This window comes from Odocoileus virginianus, chromosome 2 (assembly GCF_023699985.2).
Source record: "Odocoileus virginianus isolate 20LAN1187 ecotype Illinois chromosome 2, Ovbor_1.2, whole genome shotgun sequence".
NCBI lineage: Eukaryota > Metazoa > Chordata > Mammalia > Artiodactyla > Cervidae > Odocoileus > Odocoileus virginianus.
Window position 1 is genome coordinate 23,878,679 of NC_069675.1, and position 22,841 is coordinate 23,901,519.

The following is a 22,841-nucleotide window of genomic DNA, read 5'->3' on the forward strand; positions in this document are numbered from 1 at the left end:
AGCATGTAATACCATTAAGAAATTTGTTTGCTTATCACTAATACTGTAGAAAAATCTATCTCTTACATGGTGGCTTGAAATTAACTTCTATTCAGCTTGCCACAATATGAAATGTTATTCCATGAGGATAGTGGTTCTCTAGTGTGATATAAGTTATTAGGTGAATCAGAAGGACATGGTTCCTACAGACAGTGGACACACCCAAGTTCTTGATGATTTATTTCTTGGTAAATAAGAGTGAACTCAAGATCATTTCCTAAAATGTTACTGTTATTTCTTTTTCTCTACAGGCTTGTGTGGGAGACACTGACTCTGAGCCTGCTTTTAGGCTTTGCAGGAATGCCAGTGCCTTTGCCGGGAGAGTACCAGATCATGACCATCCTTATCATGAGCGTCACAGTGGAAAAAAGGCTGAAGATTCCCAAAATGGAGCAAAATAATCACTAGAATTTTCCCAAAGGCCCAACAAGTTTGCTTGTTTGTTTTCCATAGCTGTTTTCATGCATCATGTATTTTTTTTTAATATAAGGTCATATTTTACCTAGATCAGTATTTACCAACCTTTTCACATCACTGCACACACAGAAAAGCATGTACTTAATAGAGCATACTGGCATCAGGGGTAGCATTTCTGAAGTGGAAGCCACCAGCCTTGCCTCACACTCCCCAAGGCTGAGGAATTAAGTCTCAGCATACCGGTTAGGAAGCAATGATTAAGAGTGAGAGGTAAGACTAAAGGGATTTTTAATGAAATTACATTTTAAATTTTAAAAAGTTATAATTGAGCCTTCCCTGGTGGTCCAGTTGGTTAAGAATATCTCTTCCAATGCATTGGACGCAGGTTTGATTCCTGCTTGGGGAACTAAGATCTCACATGCCTCAGAGCAACTGAGCCCGCATCACAGCTAGAGTCCACACACCGTGACGAAAGATCCTGTGTGCTGCAACTAAGACTCAATGCAGCCCAATAAGTAAATAAATACGTATTTTTTAAAGACATGATAATCATTATACCATCATTCATTTTTTCCCACTTAATTCAGTCTTGCTACTGACCTAGACCCAAACCTGAGAAGTACTACTATGGAGAGAGAAGAAAATAAAGCAGGTAGGGTGGTAAGGTTTGTGGGGTGACAATTTGAAAAGAATTACCCACGGTGCATTGCACAGAACACAAACTGCACTGGACGTTACTCATGGAAATGAATAAATAAAATGAACCATATTCCCCTACTTCAGATGCTGGGAAAGATTGAGGGGAGGAGGAGAAGGGGGCGACAGAGGATGAGATGGTTGGATGGCATCACTGACTCAATGGATGTGAGTTTGAGCAAACTCCAGGAGATCATGAAGGACAGGGAAGCCTGGCAGGCTGCAATCCATGGGGTCACAAACAGTCTGACATGACTTAGCCACTGAACAACAACAATCTACCTACAGTGGTCCCCAGAGCCACAGAGATTAATTTTATTTATTTCCTGAATAGGTGATAAATTCACATGGTTTAAATTTCAGAGGTTAAAAAAAAGTATAGAGTGCCCTATTCCCCCAGCACTCAGTTCCCCAGTGCTCACCTCAGTCCCGATTCCTCAGGGCCCCGGTTAGAAGGGCAAGAGCCACTGACCGCCAAGAAAGCGGAAACCTAAGTGTATTAATAATTCTTGAGGCTACTGTAAAAACTTGGTGGATTAAGACTAGAGAAATCCACTTTTTCACAGATCCAGAGGTCAGAAGTGCCAAATCATTATCATTGAGCCAAAATCAAGGCTGAGGAGGACCCACTCCCTCCGGAGGCTCCAGGGTAGAATCTGTTCCTCACCTCCTCCAGCTCCTGGTTGGCATCCCATGGCGTGGAGCCACATTGCTCCTATCTCTGCCTCCGTGGCCACTGTGTTAAATCTCCCTCTGCTATCACCGTGTAAGGCTACATGTGTAAGGATACACCATGTAAGGATACATTTGATAGCATTTAGAGCCTCGGGGACAGCCCAAGACACACTCCCATCTCAAGGTTCTTAACGTAATCATATCTGCACGATTCCTTTTGATATATAAGGCAATGTCCACCAGGGGCTACACAGGTGGCGCTAGTGGTAAAGAACCTGCCTGCCAATGCAGGTAGACATAAAAGGCACAGGTTCGATCCCTGGGTTGGGAAGATCCCCTAGAGGAGGGCACGGCAACCCACTCCACTATTCTTGCCTGGAGAATCCCATGGACAGAGGAGCTTCGCGGGCTACAGTCCATAGGGTTGCAACGACTGAAGTGACTTAGCATGCACAGTGTAAACTGGTTACCAGGATTTAGGACCTGCCTTTTTCTGTGGAAAGGGAGGGATTATTTTTCAGCCTACACACAAACCAACCAGGAAGATGAAGTCCACAGTGAAAGTAATCCAACCTACTGCCTGGTGAGGGAGGTCAGCCGATGAAATCACAGCTGTCCCTGTTTCTCTATTACCTGCGGCTCGGCACACAGACCCCATTAATCGGTGGCTGGCAGCAGCTTCTCTGTCCCCATCAGACTATCAATAAAAGCTACTGCCATAATGGCTTCTGTGAGCCCCGAGGCTTAAAAAACTGGGATGGTAATGAAACTTGGTAGATCTAGAAAACAAGAGGCTGAGTATTTTCAATATGCAGATTTTATAAACATAATACCATGCATCCCTTCTGCCTGACAACGCTCATCAAATACTCCATGTGTTCCCCCATATCTCTAGCCCTTTGCAGTTGGGCAGGGTCATGTGACCAGTTCTGATCAATGAACTGTGAGCGAAATGACTACAGTTCAGGGCAGAGGCAATGAAGAGTAAGTGTGAATTCTCTTCCCATAAAGGCATGTATCCTAAGAGGCTCCAAGATGGTATGGTCTCCATCAGCCCAAGTCCCTGAGTACATGTGCAGAGAAAGACAGACATTCCCCATCTTGACTCTGACTGGATATGGTTTGTGAGCAACCAATAAATCTTTGCTATTAAGCCACCAAGATTTCTAAGTTGGCTGTTTGTTGTTGATGTTGTTTAGTTGCTAAGTCATGTCTGACTCTTTTGCAACTCCAAGCACTGTAGCCCACCAGGATTCTCTCTGTCCATGGGATTTCCTAGGCAAGAATACTGGAGTGGGTTGCATTTCTTCCTCCAGGGGATCTTCCCAACTCAGCGTTTGAACTTGTGTCTCCTGCCTTAGCAGGTGGATTCTTTACCACTGAGCCACCACGGAAGCCTATCCAAGGTAATAAGCTGGTAAATTCAGTAAGTAATAATATATGCACTCAAAAGGGATCGCAAAAGCACAAAGCAATCATAATAAGTTTTCTTAGATCAGCTGTGGGTCTTCCCCGTTCCCCAGCTAGAGTACTATGTCTCCTCTCCAGCCAGACATGAGCAAGAGCTCTGGACCTGATGCAGAGAGCCCCGCTGCTACTCTCGCTCTGATCTTCTAAGGGCTCTCCCAGCAATAAAATCCTAAGATTCGATTAAATTAAGAAGAGTAAAAATGCTAATTGTGCCAAAAACACCAGAACATTTTCAGCTAATTACTTCCACTAGCAGCCAAATTGTTCAGATATAAAAGGAGGAAATCCGAATGATGCGAAATAATCTTTCAGTAAGGAAATTTCAGAGATAAAGTCATCTGTAATGAGGCCCACTGGGCTCCTCCTGTCCACCCCCAAAGTCAGACACAGTTTACACAGAATTCCATGCGAAAGGGATGAATCAGTGAGAAACCCCAGGCATCCCTCTTTCACCAAGGATTATGCCAAAGCATTCTCCAACAACAAACACCACTAAGCCTGCCAAACCTCCCCATGTTTCCAAATGGCACTGTCACCAATGCCACCTCCAACAGCTGATGGAAAACTTGAGTGCTGTGTTACTGAGCATTACAGCCAACGACCGGGTACTCCGTGGGCTACTTGTACAAAAAACAAGTTGGAAAAAAAGAACAGAAGATACTGAAGGATACCAGAAGCCTCAAAGCCCATTCTGATTTCTTTTGAGGCCCAAAGATATAGAAGCTAATGAATTCACAGGCCTAAAATACATTTCCCACTTAATCAGTCTTTTCAATTGGCAGACATCATCTAAATTAACCTTTTTCTCTAGGGCGTGTGTATTTCCCCGAATACCTCCATTTTACAGATGACAAAACTGAGGCTGAAAGTTAAAACATCTCTTCCAAACATTATTCACATAATGAAGAAATTGCTGTGGTACAGGTAATGAAACCTAGATCTACTGGGCTTTGAAGCACTAAGGAACATCTGAACACGCTTATAATTTTATGGCAATGTTCACTGTTAATATTAAATGATATAGATCAATCACTTCATCTCCATGGTTGATGTATTAAAGCAGATTTTTCACACTATTGGTTCTTAACCCATTAATGGATCAAAATTGACAGAGGTCTTTTTTTTGGAAATTAAATAGAAATATTAGAGTGCATCAAAGTATAAAACTTTTGCTTCAGTTATACATAATTGTATACTAAATTACGATGAAAAATGTATTCCTTTCTGTAGGCACTGGATGACCTCAAAACTTGCTGGCAATCACCAGTCATTCTAATTCCCCTAACTGATTCCTCATAATAGAAGGCACTTATGGCAATGACTCAGAGGTTTACAAACAGGCTCCACAGGAGAACAAATGCTTTTAGTGCTAACGAGTTCTACCACCACACCCGCTTGCCTGCAAAAGGGTTTAGGACAGGACACTGCTGCTGCTAAGTCACTTCAGTCGTGTCCGACTCTGTGCGACCCCATCCCTGGGATTCTCCAGGCAAGAACACTGGAGTGGGTTGCCATTTCCTTCTTCAATGCATAAAAGTGAAAAGTGAAAGTGAAGTCGATCAGTCACGTCTGACTCTTCGCAACCCCATGGACTGCAGCCTACCAGGCTCCTCCGCCCATGGGGTTTTCCAGGCAAGAGTACTGGAGTGGGGTGCCATTGCCTTCTCCGAGACAGAACACAAGAGACCATTAACTGTGTCGTGTGAGGTGAAGCTCAGTCTCCCTCTGGGTACTATCTTCTCATCTTTTTACCCTCATTATTCTATTTTGAAAAATTTCAAACATGGAATAAATTCATTAATATTTTAAATATACTTGCTTATCACCTATTCACCCCTTTATCCAGGTATTAATCTATCCTTTGGGAGGGATGCATTTTAAAGTAAATCCAGGACTTCCTTGCTGGCACAGTGGATAATAATCTGCCTGGCATTGCAGGAGGCATGGGCTCAATCCAGGAAGATCCCACATGCTGAGGGGCAGCTAAGCCTCTGCACCACAGCTATTGAGCCTGTGTTCTAGAGGCTGGGAGCCGCAACTAATGAAGCCTGCGTGCCCCGGAGCCTAGGCTCTGCAACAAGAGAAGCACTGGAACTAGAGAAAAGCCGCACAGCAAGGAAGACCCAGCACAGCCGAAAACAATAAATAAATAAAATTATTTTTAAAAAGCAATGAAGATCCAGATGAGCCAAAAATAATTAACTTAAAAATAAAGTAAATCCAGACATCAATGCATTTCCATCTAAAAACTTCAGAGTGCATATTATTAGCCAGAGTTCAATACCTGTTTCATTTTTTCCCTTTTGATTTGAACTTTACATGCAATGCAGCACACAAACCTGAGTGCACATTAACTGAGGATTGACAAAAGCACGACTTCTACAACCAAAACTCCTATTAAGATATAAAGCATTCACTTCACCTGAGAGTTCCCTGCCTTATTCATCTTTGTGTCTCCTGCCCTTACTTCCCAAGTTCATCAGACATGACAAGTGTTAAACAGCTTTTTGCCCAGTACAATATAAGTGACCTTGACAGAACTTGAAGGACGAGAATGGCTTCTTCTGGAAGCTTTATAGGATAACTGAAGTCTGCCATCAAAAATGGTGCTGAATTCAGCTGGACCCTTGTCTTACACCAAGTAGAAAAGTTAACTCAACATGAATTAAAGTTAAATGTAAGACCTAAGATAATTTTTTTTAATTCCTAGAAGAAAACATAGAGGGAAAGCTTCTGTGTACTATTGTTAAGACTGCAAAATAGTACAGCAGCTATGAAAAACAGTAACAAGGTTCCTCAAAAAATTAAAAATAGAACTTCCATATGATCCAGCAATCCCACTTCTGGGTATATACCCAAAAGAACTGAAAGCAGGATGTGGAAGACCTGTGTTCATAGCAGCACTATTCACAATAGTCAACAGGTGGAAGCAACCCAAATGTCCACTGATGAAGGAATCAATAAACAGAATGTGTCATAGTCTTACAATGGAATATTATTCAGCTTTACAAAGGAAGAAAATCCTGTCACATACTAAAAAATGGATGAACCTTCAGGATACTACACTAAGTGAAAGAAGGCCATCACACACACACAAAGACAAATACTGTATGATTCTACCTACATGGGCTTCCCTGATAGCTCAGTTGGTAAAGAATCCACCTGCAAAGCAGGAGACCCTGGTTCAATTCCTGGGTTGGGAAGACCCCCCTGGAGAAGGGAAAGGCCGCCCACTCTAGTATTCCTGGGCTTCACTGTGGCTCAACTCGTAAAGAATCCACCTGCAATGAGGGAGATCTGGGCTCAATCCTTGGGTTGGGAAGATCCCCTGGAGAAGGGAAAGGCTACCCACTCCAGTATTCTGGCCTGGAGAATTTCAAGGACTGTATAGTCCATGGGTTGCAAAGGGTCTGACGTGACTGGACGACTTTCACTTTCACCTATATGAGGTATATAAAGTAGTCAAATTTAAAAGTAGAGTGGTGGTTACCAGGCGCTGAGGGAAAAGGAAAAAGAGAAACTGTTGTTTAATGGGTATTCCTCCTAACACCTCCATACTACAGATGACAAAACTGAGGCTGAAAAGTTAAACATCTTTTCCAAGATCACACAATTAAGAAATGGCAGTGGCACAGGAAATAAAACATGGATCTACTGGGCTTTGAAGCACTAAGGAACATTTGAAGGTGCTAATGGCTTTTATAACAATGTTCATTATTAATATTAAATGATATATGTCAATCTCTTAGTCTCTATGGTTTACGTATTAGAGCAGCAGTTTTTACTCCTCTGGTTCTTAACACAGTTTCAGATATGCAAGATGGTAAATTTTATATTATGTGTTTTTTACCGAGATTAAAAAAGAAAAAGGAGAGAAGGCAGTAGGATTTAAAACCATGCTCCCAAAGAAACCGGAGCCTTAATTCAGACTCTTTAGACCATGTGCCCATGCTACCCATTGGGTCAAACTAAAACAACGGTGCTGATGCTGCCATTAAAGCAGTGACTTACATTCTGCCTTACTGCAAAAGGATTTAAGGTGATTGTTCCTGTCATTTGTTCCAGCCAGAACCTGATTAAAATTCAATATTACAGAGACAATTAAGAAAGCTAAAATATAAAAGGGCTTCCCTTGTGGCTCAGCTGGTAAAAAATCAGCCTGCAATACAGGAGACCTGAGTTCAATCCCTAGGATGGGAAGATCCCCCTGGAGAAGGGAAAGGCTACCCACTCCATTATTCTGGCCTAGAGAATTCCATGGACTGTAAAGGCCATGGGGTCGCAAAGAGTTGGACATGACTGAACATCTTTCACTTCATTTCACTTCAAAATATAACAAAGTCGAAGACTGAATATTTTTACTGAATAGCTGACTTGAAAAACTTAAATTAATGACAAATATACGAAAGAACAGAAAACATCTGCAATATTTATTGTACATGTATGTTATATAAATACTATATACATAAGTATACATATGTAATTATAATAACATTATAATTAAAAGTACAATGTCACGGTGATTAAGAATATAGCATTAAAAATGCTTTATGATTTCAAACCTCAATAACTGTTTCTTTTCAATTGAAACAGAATTTTAGGATTCAAGTTTATAGTTTTGGTGGGGAAAAATGAAATATAAGTTCCTTAAAGGCACATACATGTTGACAAACAAATATAAAAGATAATAGACTGAGATCATTTTTTACACGAAATAAAAATATGAACATGAAACTGTTCAGCAAAGGAGGATTTGTAAAAATATTTATTTATTTGGTTGCACCGGGTCTTTGTTGCAGCATAAGAGATCTTTAGTTGAAGCATGTGGGATCTAGTTCCCCGACCAGAGATAGAACCTGGGCCTCCTGCACTAGAAGCACAGAGTCTTAGCTGCTAGACCACCAAGGATGTCCAAAGACAAGGATGTCCAAAGATGATGATGTTGATGTTCAGTTGTTCAGTCGTATCTCATTCTTTGCGACCCCATGGATTGCAGCACGCCAGGCTTCCCTGTCCTTTACCAACTTCCAGAGTTTACCCAAAGATAGGGGAATCTTGAAGCAAGTAACCCTTCTCCATTAATAACATGCTGTGAAACCATGAATACACTATTCAATCTCTCTTCCTAAATTTTCCTCAATGATTAAATGGTGAGAATGCCAGGAGGACCTATCTCTTATGTTGCCTTAAGGATTAATTGAATTAGGGACTTCCCTTGTCCATTGGTCCAGTGGTTAAGAATCTGCCTTGCAATGCAGGGGATGTGGGTTCCATCCCTGGTCCAGGAATGAAAATCCCACATGTCATGGACTTAGTTGCCCATGTGTCACAACTAGAGAGCCCCTGAACCACAACAAAAGATCCCAGTGTACCACAACTAAGACACAGCCAAATAAATAGATAGATAAATATTTTTTAAAAATAAATATAAAAAAATAATTAAATGAATTAATATGAAATAATAATAAAAGCTTAATAAATTGTGTCTATAATTTTCACTATTGCAAACCATCTCTGGACTCACAGTCTTCCTTTCTTACTCAAAAGATCACTTCAGTATTTTCCTGAGTGCAAAGAGAAGGCAAGAATGAATGCTTCATCTTTTCATTCTCTCTTCTCCCAAGAATTCTGCTTATATTTTTATACACTGCTGGCTGTAGCATAAAGTGGTAAAAACCACTTAAAAGAGCAATTGCCGGAATTTGTCAAGCTTTATACTGCACATGAGACCAGCCACCCACTCAAGGAATTTATCCTACAAACACACTCTCGTATTTGCACAAGAATATGTACAATGAGATCCACTGTTTGTAATACCCAAGGATTAAAAAACAAACAAACAAACATCTATCCATTGGAGATTCATTATATAAATGTATTTCCCGAAGTCATCAGGTTGAATCATAGGAAACTGACATTGGGAATTTAACAACTCTACCTTATGCCACGTAGCCACGAAAAGGAATGTGGTGAGGTGCATTACTGTGATTTGATGTGAAGCAGTCTTCATGACATACAGGTGCAGAACAGTACATATATTATGCTCTAATTGTGTGTGTATGTACTGGAAGGATACTTAAGAAACTGCTAATACCAGCTGCTGCCTCCAGAGAGGGAGCCTAGTGCAGGATGGAAACTCATTTTTTATTTTATTACCTTTGGCAATGTTAAATGATTTACCATGTGCCCATATTATTTTTCCAATTAAGAAAAAATGTGAAAGAAAAATGAAAAAGCATGCCCAACTAGAAGAGCAAGCACCATGATGGAGTTATCAGTGACTTGAATCAATCAGCACACTCCCAAAAGCGGCACAGAAAGAAAAGTTGCACCCTTCCTACCCCAAGTTTTCAGACTGAAACATATGAGGTATTTCCAATCACATTTCCAACAGGTCTGTACTGTCTGATGATACCTGGTGTAATAAAAATTTCCAACAAATTGCACATCACCATCCACTACACTCTCTACAGTCTCTTTCACGTCCTTATAAGAGTTTTCACCACAAGTTCAATGGGGAAAAAGCTCAATTAAAAAAAAAAACTTGATTTTTTTTCTTATGTACTTTGATTACCTTACAAAAAAAAAAATCCATACCACTCATACATTTTTATCCTTCTACTCCAGATCAATAATGAGAATAAACAAAAACATACATTAAATATTTAAAGTATTAAGCATTTTTCTGTAAATTTACACATATTAATTCATTTAATTCTCACAACTGAATGCAATAGGTTTTACTTTTCCCCACCTATAAATGAGGAAACTGAAGCAAAGATAAGTTACTTGCTCATGCCACACAGCTAATAAATGGAAGATTAATAATATATACTCATTGGTTATGTAATACATTGAATCCTGGCTGGGATTTATGCATTTCCTTATAGTTATAATTAATGTACAGTTGTTATTTTATGTTCCTCACTTTGTATTACTTTGCTTACTCATGCCTGTGTTTGGATCACATCTTTAGGACACATGGTAGGATAAAAACAAGGATAAACAGAAAGGTCAGTCTTCTACCACTGGGGATTGGCTACAGAGGACTGGACTTCCCTTTGGAGTTTTTAAGGGGTCACTGCTATTCTACTGGGCTTCCCTGATGGCTCAGTGGTAAAGAATCTGCCTGCAATGCAGGAGATGCAGGTTCAATCCCTGGGTTGGGAAAATCCCCTGGAGGACGGCATGGCAACCCACTCCAGTATCTTGCCAGGAGAATGCCATGGACAGAGGAGCTTGGTAGAATCAGTTCACAGGGTGACAAAGAATCAGACACAACTGAAGTGACTTAGCACACAAACACACACGAGCATACATCCCAGAACCCTTTATTGTCCTCCCTGTCTGATGGGTCAGCAGCATTCACAAAGAGAGGCAAGAAATGTCCAAGGCTTCATCTGAGTCTCCTAAGATGGGGGATGCAATGTCCTGGGGTAAGGATGGAGTGACAATCTGTTACTTGGATGTGGTTCTAAGCCGGTGGAGCACGTTAATTCATTCATCACACAGTGAAGTTTGTGAATTCCTACTGTATGCCAGGAGCCAAAGAGCCACCAAGAAGTCTAGAAAGGTGACTTATACATAGAACTTAATTATAGTTATGGAAGATGTCACCATTGGAGGAAGCTGGGTGAAGGGTACACTGGAACTCTCAGTATTACTTTTACAACTTCTTGTGAGTATGAAAGGATTTTAAAATAAAGAGTTTCTTTAAAAACAACAAAACAGGGACTTCCCTACAGTGGCTAAGACTCTAAGCTCCCAATGCAGGGGACCCAAGTTCAATCCCTGGTCATGGAAGTAGATCCCACATGCTGCAACTAAGAGTTTGCATGCCAAAACTAAAATATCCCACATGCTACAGCAAAGATCAAACATCCCATGTGCTTCAACTAAGACCCAGCACAGCCAAATAAATAAGTTTAAACAACAACAACAACAAAAAGAAGACTGAATTTAACCTAAAAAACATCTTAGTGAAAGGTAAGATATACTCTCCCCAACAACAACCTTGCCTGTAGAAACTCAAATGTAAAATGTAGAAAGTGACAAATCAACATATATTAAGTTCAGAAGACAGTTAAATTTTCCTTCATCTGGAGGATTATGGAAAACTTCTTCAAGAAAGTGGCGATTTAATCTGTCATGGAAAGCAGCACAAGCAAAGGCAGGAAGGTGCTGATAAACTGGGAGAAATGAAAGCAATTACATTAAAAAAAAAAAGTCCAAGGCAGGTAATAAAGATGGAAAGGTACATTAAACCCTGAAGTTTATCTGATGGCAATAATCATGGGTACCATTTACTGAAATGACTCCTATGAGGCTGGTAATTTCAATATACCATATCATAAGCATATATGAAAAGGAGCCAGGTTATTAAATTGTTAACAGTGGTTAGTCCAAGAGAAAGAGGAAGACTGGCAGGTAAATTACGATAAAGTAGGAATCCTTTTTTTTTAAGGAAACATCTATAAATAGCTGAATTTTCCACAATTAGAATGTATTCAAGCATTAATTATGTGATTCTTTAAATAACTTTTCTTAAACTTTTATTCTTTTATTTATTTTGTTTTTGGCTGTGCTGGGTCTCCGTTGCTACATGGGCTCCTTGACCAGTTGCAGCAATCGGGGGGCTACTCTAGCTGGGGTGCACGGCCTTTTCACTGCAGCGGCTTCTCTTGGAGAGCAGGGTCTCTAGGCACGTGGGCTTCAGGAGTTGTGGCACACGGGCTTCGCAGCTCCACAGCATGTGGGATCTTCCTGGACCGGGGATCAAAACTGTGTCTGCTGCATTGGCAGGTAGATTCTTTACCAGTGAGCCACCAGGAAAGCCCTTTAAATAACTTTTAAGGATATATTATTACCTTCAGGGCCCACAAGTTGGTCATCACTATTGCATTATTCTTATTGTACAGATAAGAAAACAAGTTCCAAGCTAAGTCAGTGGCCTAGCTGAGGGGATGGGTCTACAGCAGGGACATTTTTGCTGGACAGGAGACTGAAAACTGGAGATCTGGCTATGGAATTACTAAAATATGCAAAAACAAAAATAAACGCCAGAAACCAAGCAGTGATAGTAGAAAAAGGAGAGGAGGGGCCAGGTCAGAAAAGTCACAGTGCAGAAGAGCCTCAGACAGCAGAGAACAGGGCGCTCGCTGGGCTGCCAAGTGAGATGTGCAGTGGAAAGAGGGGTGATTGGAGGACTAAGGACTGGAAGCCTTATGGCAACGCTGATAAGATTTTCGAAGTTACAGCTTTAAAGGCAAAGGGAACCCGTTAAAGATTTGGCAACAGGTGGGTTCATTCATTGAATAAGCATTTCTTAGGAGGTTACCATGTGCTGGGCACATTGCCAGGCTCAGGAGCTGGGAAGAAGCCAAGTGCACTGTGGGAATACATGTCGGGCAGGAGTTTATGAAATGACTGGAGGGTGCAGACAGTCGGGAGACTAGACACAGGCAAGAGAAAGGGAAGGCCCAAATTGGCAGATGATGGGAATACAATGATATTAAATAAAATGATGGGGGAAAGACAACAGAAACCTTCAACAAGACCCTGCCACTGACTGGCTATGAGAACTGCAGGCACAAGGATGTCAGCAGACGCCGAGGACTCAGCAGACCTTCATCACCACCCTGGAGACGTGCGGGTCAGACGGAACCAGGCAGTTGCCCGGAGCCCATCCCTAAACTAAAAGGCAAGTGAAGAAAAACCACCCAGCAAAATCCTATTACAAGAGATGGCCACTCCGAACAAGTCTCTCGATTTTCCTAACATGAAATGACAGATCATCTTCAAGGGCCAAATTATGAAAAGCATTTCATCAATACCATCCACTGCTGCAGGGCTTCCCTGGTGGCCCAGTCAGTAAAAAAAAAAAAGAAAAGAAAATCCACCTGCAACGCAGGAAACACAGATTCGAAATCTGGGTCGGGAAGATCCCCTATAGAAGAGAAAGGGTACCCACGCCAGTATTTTTGCCTAGAGAGTTCCATGGACAGAGGAGCCTGGCGGGCTATAGTCCATGGGGTCGCAAAGAGTCGGACCCCCACCACATGCATTACTATTTGTGTTCATTATTCCTCTAACTGAAGACCTGGCTCTGGGCAGACTCTGAAGAAACCATCCACGTTTCTGTCTGTATCTCACCAGATGCTCTCAAAGTCAGGGACACCAGGACAGCTTTTCTTCACCAGGTGCTGATGAATGTGCTTTCAGTAAACCACCATGTTCTAGATGAAAATACACATAACAACTAGAGAGACCCAAAACCTGCGGTTCTGTTCTCATTACTAAAAAATTTCCCAGAGATGAGATGACCCAGACCCACCAGCACGCTCCACTCCAGGGGAATCCCCTTCATCCTGCAGGTACATAACCTCCCCCAGCACCTTCATCTCTGCTCCAGAGAGACACAAACCCATCTAAATAATGATACAAGAAGATCAACTCACTGCAAGAATTAATCTGTTCCCAATCCGTATATAACTACCAGATGGGTTCTACTCCTTTCTGTTTATTTCACTGGGAATTCATTACTAAAAGGATTTTTTTAAAAAAGAAAGGATATCAAGAGACTATCCTCCTCTTTAAGACCATGATTCTCTTATAAAAACTGATAGCAATTTTTCCTTTCTTTTCTAGTTTCTCATTTTTTGTTACATTTTAAATATTCTTTTCATTATGATTTATCACAGGATATTGAATACGGTTCCCTGTGCTATAAGTAGGACCTTGTTATTTATCCATCCCATATACACTAATGTAAACTAGTATGCTAGTATAGGAACCCGCCCTCTGCTAACCCTAAGTCATTCCCTCCTCTAATTCTTCTATTTAATAGCATTTTATCTTTTTTTAATTGAAATATAGTTAACAAATACTATGTTAGTTTCAGACATACTGCATAGTGATTTGATATCTGCATACATTATCAAATGATTGCCATGGTTAAGTCTAGTAATCATCTGTCCCTGTACAAAATTATTGACCATATTTCTTATGTGCTATAACATACCACATAATGTACCTCAGTGTCTTATTTATTTTCTAACTGGTTGTTTGTACCTCTTAATACCCTTCATCTATTTCACTTTCCCTACCCCACCCACAAATAGGCCCCAGCAACCACCAATTTGTTCTCTGTATCTATGAGTCTTTTTTCATTTTGGTTTGCTTGTTTTATTTTGTTTAAATTCTATATATAAGTGAGATCATAGGGTATTTGTCTTTCTCTGCTTGATTTAGATCACTTAGCATGGGGAAAAAAATTGATAAACTAGACTTCATCAAAATCTGAAACTTTAATACACTGAAACCAAATAGGCAAGCCAGAGAATCGACGAAAAGTGTCATAAAACACTTATCTGGGGCTTCCCTAGTGGCTCAGTAGTAAGGAACCCGCCCACCAATGCAGGAGACACACGTTGGATCCCTGATTTGGGAGGATCCCACATGCCTCAGAGCAACTAAGCCCCTGCCCCACAACTACTGAGCCTGTGCTCTAGAGCCTGGAGCTGTAACAAAAGAAGCCACTGCAATCAGACTCCTATGCACCACAACCAGAGAGTAGCCCCTGCTAGCCACAACTAGAGAAAAGCCCGAGTAGCTATGAAGCCCCAGCACAGCCAAAACTAAATAAATAAAATTTAAAAACAAACAAGAAAACATTTATCTGACAAAGGACTGGTATATGCAATGTAAAAAGAACTCCTAAGACTCATTAATAAAGACAAAAAGCCCATCTTCTTATTTTTTTTTTAAGGTAATTTGGACAAACACTTCACCTAATAAAATAAAATGAAAAAGATGATCAGCACTCTCATCATCAGGGAGATGAAAATTAAAACCACAATGAGGGCTTCCCTGGTGGCTCAGTGGTAAAGAATCTGACTACCAATGCAAGAGACACAGGTTCAATCCCTGGTCCAAGAAGATCCCACGTGCCGTGGAGTACCTAAGCTCATGCACCACAACTACTGAGTCTGTGCTCCAGAGCCAGTGAGCCCAACTACTGAACCTACATGCTGCAACTAATGAAGCCTGTGTTCTGCAACAAGAGACCCAGTGCAATGAGAAGTCCATATACTGCAACCAGAGAAAAGCCTGAACAGCAATGAAGACCTAGCACAGCCGAAAATAAATAAATAACTACAATGAGATATACACTCAACAGAATAACAAGGTTGGCAACACCAAATACTGGTGAAGATGTGGGACAATAGAAACCATCATACGTTGTGGGCAAGGGGCTGGAGGGGATAGAAGGGTACAACCTCTCTGGGAAAAGGTGTGGCAGTGTCTCCAAAGCCCTAGACGAATTTCTGATGTACCAGAACATACAACACAGTCAATGAGTTAAGAGTGTTCTGAAGTGTGCATTCATTAAAACAAATTTTAGTCCTTGGCTAAGAGGAGACTCTGCCTTGGGTCTGCCAGGGTAATAAACTGCACTCCACTAAAAAAAAAAAAAAAAAAATTTATGTGATTTTGAAAGAGAATGACTAAAGGGGAGAAGGGAAAAAAACAAAGAATCAAGAAAATAATAAAGATAAAAATATTCTACAAATAATAAGAACACAAAGATACACACACACACACACACACACACACACACACAAACCACGAAACCAAAAGCTGATTCAAAGAAAAAATTAATAAAAACCAAAAACCTTGCCCCTGGCAATGCTCAGCAAGGAAAAAAAGGTGGCAAAAACAGTAATGTGACCACAGAAGTAGGTCCAGGTATTCACAGACTAGATACATGGCAGATGAGGCCCTCCAGGTCCGTGGAGTAAATACTGGACTATTCTATAGTACTGAGGAAACTCATCCATATGAAAAAATAAAATTAGATCCCTCATACCAAAATCATTTCAAGTAGAGACTTCCCTGGTGGTAGAGTGGATAGGAATCTGCCTGCCAATGCAAGGGACATGGGTATGATCCCTGGTCTGGGAACATTCCACATGCTGCCAAACAGCTTGGCCCATGCACCACACCTACTGGAGCCTGCATGCTCTAGGGCCCTCAAGCCACAAGTGTGGCCACAGCTACTCAAGTCCATGCGCCCAGAGCCTGTGATCCACAACCAGATAAGCCACCACAGCGAGAAGCCTATGTACTGCATCGAGAGAGTAGTCCCCATTCTCGGCAACTACAGAAAGCCCACCCAGAGCAGCAAAGACCCACAGCCAAAAATTAAATACATAAATTAAAAACCTCCAAAAAATAATTTTTGGTAGATTAAACACCAAATTTGGAACATAAAAGTTGAGCAAAATCTTTACAAATATATTTTTAAATTTTAAGAAAGTATAAAAGAATATAAAAGAATCCTTAAGATTTTAGAGATACAAGATGCCTTCTTAAATAATAGTAATTTAAAAAAATACAAACCATAAAGGAATACATTGGTAAATTTGTCTATGTGAAAATACACAAATTGTGTACACCAAAAAACACAATGTATGTGTGCGTGCTAAGTCACTTCAGTTGTGTCCAATTTTTTGCAGCCCCATGGACTGTAGTCCGCCAGGCTCCTCTGTCCATGGGGATTCTCCAGGCAAGAATACTGGAGTGGGTTGCCATGCCCTCCTCCAGGGTATCTGTCCGACCCAGGGACTGAAACAAGAGTCTCCTGTGGCTCCTGCATTGCTGGTGGATTTGAAACCACTGAGACACTGAGGAAAAAACACTATACCCCCAAAAACACTATAAACAAAGTCAAAAGGCAAGCCACAATCAGGAAGAAGACATCTGCAATGCACATAATCGACAGATATTGGTACCCAAGATGAATAGTTAATCATTACAGAAAAAAATAAGCAAAGGATACAAACATACAGTTCACAAAGAGAAAATTCATATGGCAAAAAATATATGATAAGATGCTCAACTTCACTTATCAGAAAATGCAAGTTAATCACAATGAGACATATGGTCTCCTAGAACAGCCAAAATTAGAGACTGACAATACCTAGGTTTTAGTGAGAACAGAACACAACTGGAACTCTTATACACTTTTAGTGGGAGGGGGAAATAGTACAACCATGTTGGAAAACAGTTTGTCAGTATCTTAGAAATCAAACATGGGCGTTCCCTGGTGGCCTCGTGGTTAGGATTTGGCGGTTTCACTACTGAGGCCCAGGTTTGATCCACGGTCACAGAAACCATCACACATGCCACGTGGTGCAGCCAAAATACATACATACATAGATATAATTAAACATACATCTATCCTTCAGTATTTTTGCTTTGAGAACCCCATGAACAGTATGAAAAGACAAAAAGATAGGACTCTGAAAGATGAACTCCCCAGGTCGGTAGGTGCCCAATGTGCTACTGGAGATCAGTGGAGAAATAACTCCAGAAGGAATGAAGAGACGGAGCCAAAGCAAAAACAACACCCAGTTGTGGATGTGACTGGTGATGGAGCAAGGTCCGATGCTGTAAAGAGCAATATTACATAGGAACCTGGAATGTTAGGTCCATGAATCAAAGCGAACTGGAAGTGATCAAATAGGAGATGGCAAGAGTGAATGTCAACATCTAGGAATCAGCGAACTAAAATGGACTGGAACGGGTGAGTTTAACTCAGGTGACCTTTATATCTACTACTGTGGGCAAGATTCTCTTAGAAGAAATGGAGTAGCCATCATAGTCAACCAAAGAGTCCAAAATGCAGAACTTGGATGAAATCTCAAAAACAACAGAATGATCTCTGTTCCTTTCCAAAATAAACCATTCAATATCACGGTGAGCCAACTCTATGCCCTGACCAGTAATGCTGAAGCAGTTGAAGTTGAACAGTTCTATGAAGACCTACAAGATCTTTCAGAACTAACACCCAAAAAAGATGTCCTTTTCATTATAGGGGATTAGAATGCAAAAGCAGGAAGTCAAGAAACACCTGGAATAACAGGCAAATTTTGCCTTGGAGTACAGAATGAAGCAGGGCAAAGGCTAATAGAGTTTTGCTGAGAGAACGCACTGGTCATAGCAAACACCCTCTTCCAACAACACATGTGTAGAGAAGACTCTACACATGGACATTACCAGATGGTCAATATCGAAATCAGACTGATTGTATTCTTTGCAGGCAAAGATGGGGAAGCTCTATACAGTCAGCAAAAACAAGACCAGGAGCTGACTGTGTCTCAGATCATGAACTCCTTATTGCCAAATTCAGACTTACATTGAAGAAAGTAGGGGAAACCACTAGACCATTCACGTATGACCTAAATCAAATCCCTTACGACTATACAGTGGAAGTGAGAAATAAATTTAAGGAACTAGATCTGATAGACAGAGTGCCTCATAAACTATGGAAGGAGGTTCATGACACTGTACAGGAGACAGGGATCAAGACCATCCCCAAGAAAAAGAAATGCAAAAAAGCAAAATGGCTGTCTGAGGAGGTTTTATAAATAGCTGAGAAATGAAGAGAAGCAAAAAGCAAAGGCGAAAAGGAAAGATATATCCATTTGAATGAAGAGTTCCAATAGCAAGGAAAGATAAGAAAGCCTTCCTCAGTAATCAGTGCAAAGAAATAGAGGAAAACAATAGAATGGGAAAGACTAAAGATCTCTTCAAGAAAATCAGAGATAGAAAGAGAATATTTCATGCAAAGATGGGCTCAATAAAGGACAGAAATGGTATGGATGTAACAGAAGCAGAAGATATTAAGAAGAGGTGGCAGGAATACACAGAAGAACTGTACAAAAAACAACTTCACGACCCAGATAATCACGATGGTGTGATCACTCACCTAGAGCCAGACATCCTGGAATGTGAAGTCAAGTGGACCTTAAGAAGCATCACTACAAACAAAGCTAGTGGAGGTGATGGAATTCCAGTTGAGCTCTTTCACATCCTAAAAGATGATGCTGTGAAAGTGCTCACTCAATTTGCCAGCAAATTTGGAAAACTCAGCAGTGGCCACAGGACTGGAAAAGGTCAGTTTTCATTCCAATCCCAAAGAAATGCAATGCCAAAGAATGCTCAAACTACCGCACAAATGCACTCATCTCACACGCTAGTACAGTAATGCTCAAAATTCTCCAAGCCAGGCTTCAACAATACATGAACTGTGAAATTCCAAATGTTCAAGCTGGTTTCAGAAAAGGCAGAGGTGGAGAAGGAAATGGCAATCCACTCCAATATTCTTGCCTGGAAATCCCATGGACAGAGAAGCCTGGTGGGCTACAGTCCATGGGGTTGTCAAGAGTCTGATACAGCTTTCACTTTACCGGTGTTATTTTTGCTTTGATAATTTGTTCTAGAAACCATACTGATGATAATTGTGAAAATATTAAATCGAATGTTTATGAATTATTTAAACATAGATTGAGATTCAATCGTAGTAGAACCACATGAGCATGTATGTAAAAAAAGAAAAAAAAAAAGAAAGAAAAGGCAGAGGAACCAGAGATCAAATTGCCAACATCTGCTGGATCATCGAAAAAGCAAGAGAGTTCCAGAAAAACATCTATTTCTGCTTTATTGACTATGCCAAAGCCTTTGACTGTGTGGATCACAATAAACTGTGGAAAATTCTGAAAGATATGGGAATACCAGACCACCTGACCTGGCTCTGGAGAAATCTCGACACGGGTCAGAAAGCAATAGCTAGAACTGGACGTGGAACGACAGACTGGTTCCAAATAGGAAAATGAGTACATCAAGGCTGTATATTGTCACCCTGATTATTTAACTTATATGCAGAGTACATCATGAGAAACACTGGGCTGGATGAAGCACAAGGTGGAATCAAGATTGCTGGGAGAGATATCAATAACCTGGTGCTTTTGAACTGTGGTGTTGGAGAAGACTCTTGAGAGTCCCTTGCACTGCAAGGAGATCCAACCAGTCCATCCTAAAGGAAATCAATCCTGAATATTCATTGGAAGGACTGATGCTGAAGCTGAAACTCCAATACTTTGGCCACCTGATGCAAAATGCTGATTCATTTGAAAAGACCCTGACGCTGGGAAAGATTGAAGGCAGGAGGAGAAGGGGACAAGAGAGGATGAGATGGTTGGATGGCATCACCAACTCAATGGACATGAGTTTGAGTAAACTCCGGGAGTTGGTGATGGACAGGGAGGCCTGGCGTGCCGCAGTCCATGGGGTCGCAAAGAGTCGGACACTACTGAGTGACTGAACTGACTGACATCTATCCTGTGATCCAGCAATTCTATTCCTACATATTTGCCCAAGAGTGAGAAAAGGTCCACAAGAAACTTGCACATGAATGTTCATTACTAAAAACAAAAAGCAGTGCAAATGCCCATCAAGTGGTAAATTGACAAGTAAATGTGGTATATTCATATAAAGGAATACTATAAAAACAAATGAGCTTTCCTCAAAAAGTTAAACACAGAACTACCATATGACCATTCCTAAATGTCTACTTAAAAGAAACACAAACATATGTTCACCCAAAAACTTGTATACACGAATGTTCACAGCAACATTATTCATAAAAATAAAAAAGTGGACATAATCCAAATGTCTATCAACTGATAAACAGATAAACAAAATGAGGTATAACCATACAACAGATTATTCAGTTGTAAAGAGGAATGAGGTACTAATGTTACATGCTACATGGGTGAACCTTGACAACATTAAACTAAGTGAAAGAAGCCAGACACAAAAGGGTCCTTACATGACATGTCCAGAATAGGCAACTCCATAGAAACATAAAGTACACCAGTGGTTGTCAGGGGATAGTAGGAGAGGGAACGGGTTTCTTTTGGGGTGACCAAATGTTCTGGAACAGTAGCAAGATTGTAAATTGAACAATAAAGTGAATACAGTAAAAATAACCAAACTGTACACTTTAATATGGTTAATATTATTATGTGAATTATATCTAAAAAAATTTTTAGAACTTCTTCTGGTGGTCCAGTGGTTAAGACTTTGAGCTGCCAACGCAGGGTGTGCAGGTTCGATTCCTGGTCGGGGAACTAAGATCCTGCATGCTGTGCAGCATGCCAAAAATTTTTTTAAATGAAAGGGAAGGGCTTCCCTGGTGGCTCAGATGATAAAGAATCTGCCTGCAATGCAGGAGACCAGGTTCAATCCCTGGGTGGGGAAGATGCCCTGGAGAAGGGAGTGGCTAACCACTCCAGCGTTTTTGCCTGGAGAATACCATGGACAGAGGAGCGTGGCAGGCTCCAGTCCATAGGGTTGCAAAGAGTCGGACATGACTGAGCGACTAACGCTTAAAAAAAAAAAAGAAAGGGAATAAAAAAATTTTAAGGTAAACTACTGCTACAAATAACATATGGATGAATTTTTGCAAATACTACGCTCATGAAAAGAAGCCAGACATAAGAATACATGCCATACAACTCTAGTCATGGTAAATTCTAGAACAGGCAAAACTGCCCATGGCAACCACTGCCTATGGCAATAAGGCCGAGGGAAACTTCAGGGTGAAAGAAACATTCTATATCCTGACTGGGATTGGAATCACACATATATACATTTGTCAAACGTCAGATTGTACACTTAAAAATGGGTGCATTTCATTTTATGTAAACTATACCTCAGTGCTCATGTTCAGTCTCTAAGCTGTGTCCAACTCTTTAGAGACCCCATGGACTGCAGCCGGCCAGGCTGCTCTGTCTGTGGAATTTCCCAGGCAGGAACACTGGAGTGGGTCGTCATTTCCTTCTCCGGGGGATCTTTCCAAACCGGGGATCGAACCTGAGTCTCCTGCATTGGCAGGGGGATTCTTTACCACTGAGCCACCAGGGAGGCAGACACCTCAATAAAGCTGATTTTAAAAGAATATAACATGAGATATTATTTCACAGCAACAAGATTTCCAAAGTGGTAAAGTCTGACAACATGTAGAAATAGCAAGGATTGAGCAATAGGACTCATTCACTACTGATGAAAGAATAACTCAGTACAACTACCCTGGAGGACTATTAGCAACATCTAGGAGAGATATGTTTACCTTCCAATACAGCAACCGCAGTCCTCCGTAGACACGGTAATGACATTCTCCTATATGTGCACTGAGACGTGAACAAAACTTCATCTAGCACTACAATAATAGCAAAATTTCCACCAACAGAACAACAAATCAGTGCTCACTACTTTACAGTTAAGATGAAAGGGCTACACCTACAGATACCAACATACCCACATCTCAAGAAACATAAAGCTAAAATAGCAAGAAACAGATTTCACTAATGATACTGTTTATAAAAACAGTTTTATCGCTTCTCGGCCTTTTGGCTAAGATCAAGTGTATAAAAATGGTTTTAAATATGCTGAACAACCCTATATTTAACGGGTAAATACAACCATGTATATACAAGTATATATTAAAAGTGTTTTAAAATGCATAAAACAGTAACACCAAAGTCAGGAAAGTGGCTCTGTCTGTAGGAAAGGAAGGGATTTCAATGGGGAAATAGCACCCAGTAGACTTCAACTGTATTTTTTATATTTTGTTTCTTAAGTTGTGTGGTCAGTACACAGGTGTTTAATGTACTATAATCTATACTTTTTTATATGCC

At 40.7% G+C, this 22,841-nt stretch overlaps 1 protein-coding gene across 2 annotated transcripts in view; it reads right to left on the reverse strand.

Moving 5' to 3' along the window:
* The window catches only part of KCNG3 (potassium voltage-gated channel modifier subfamily G member 3), a 61,541-nt gene that overhangs the window by 15,233 nt on the left and 23,467 nt on the right, over nt 1-22,841 (reverse strand). The window lies entirely within an intron of this gene.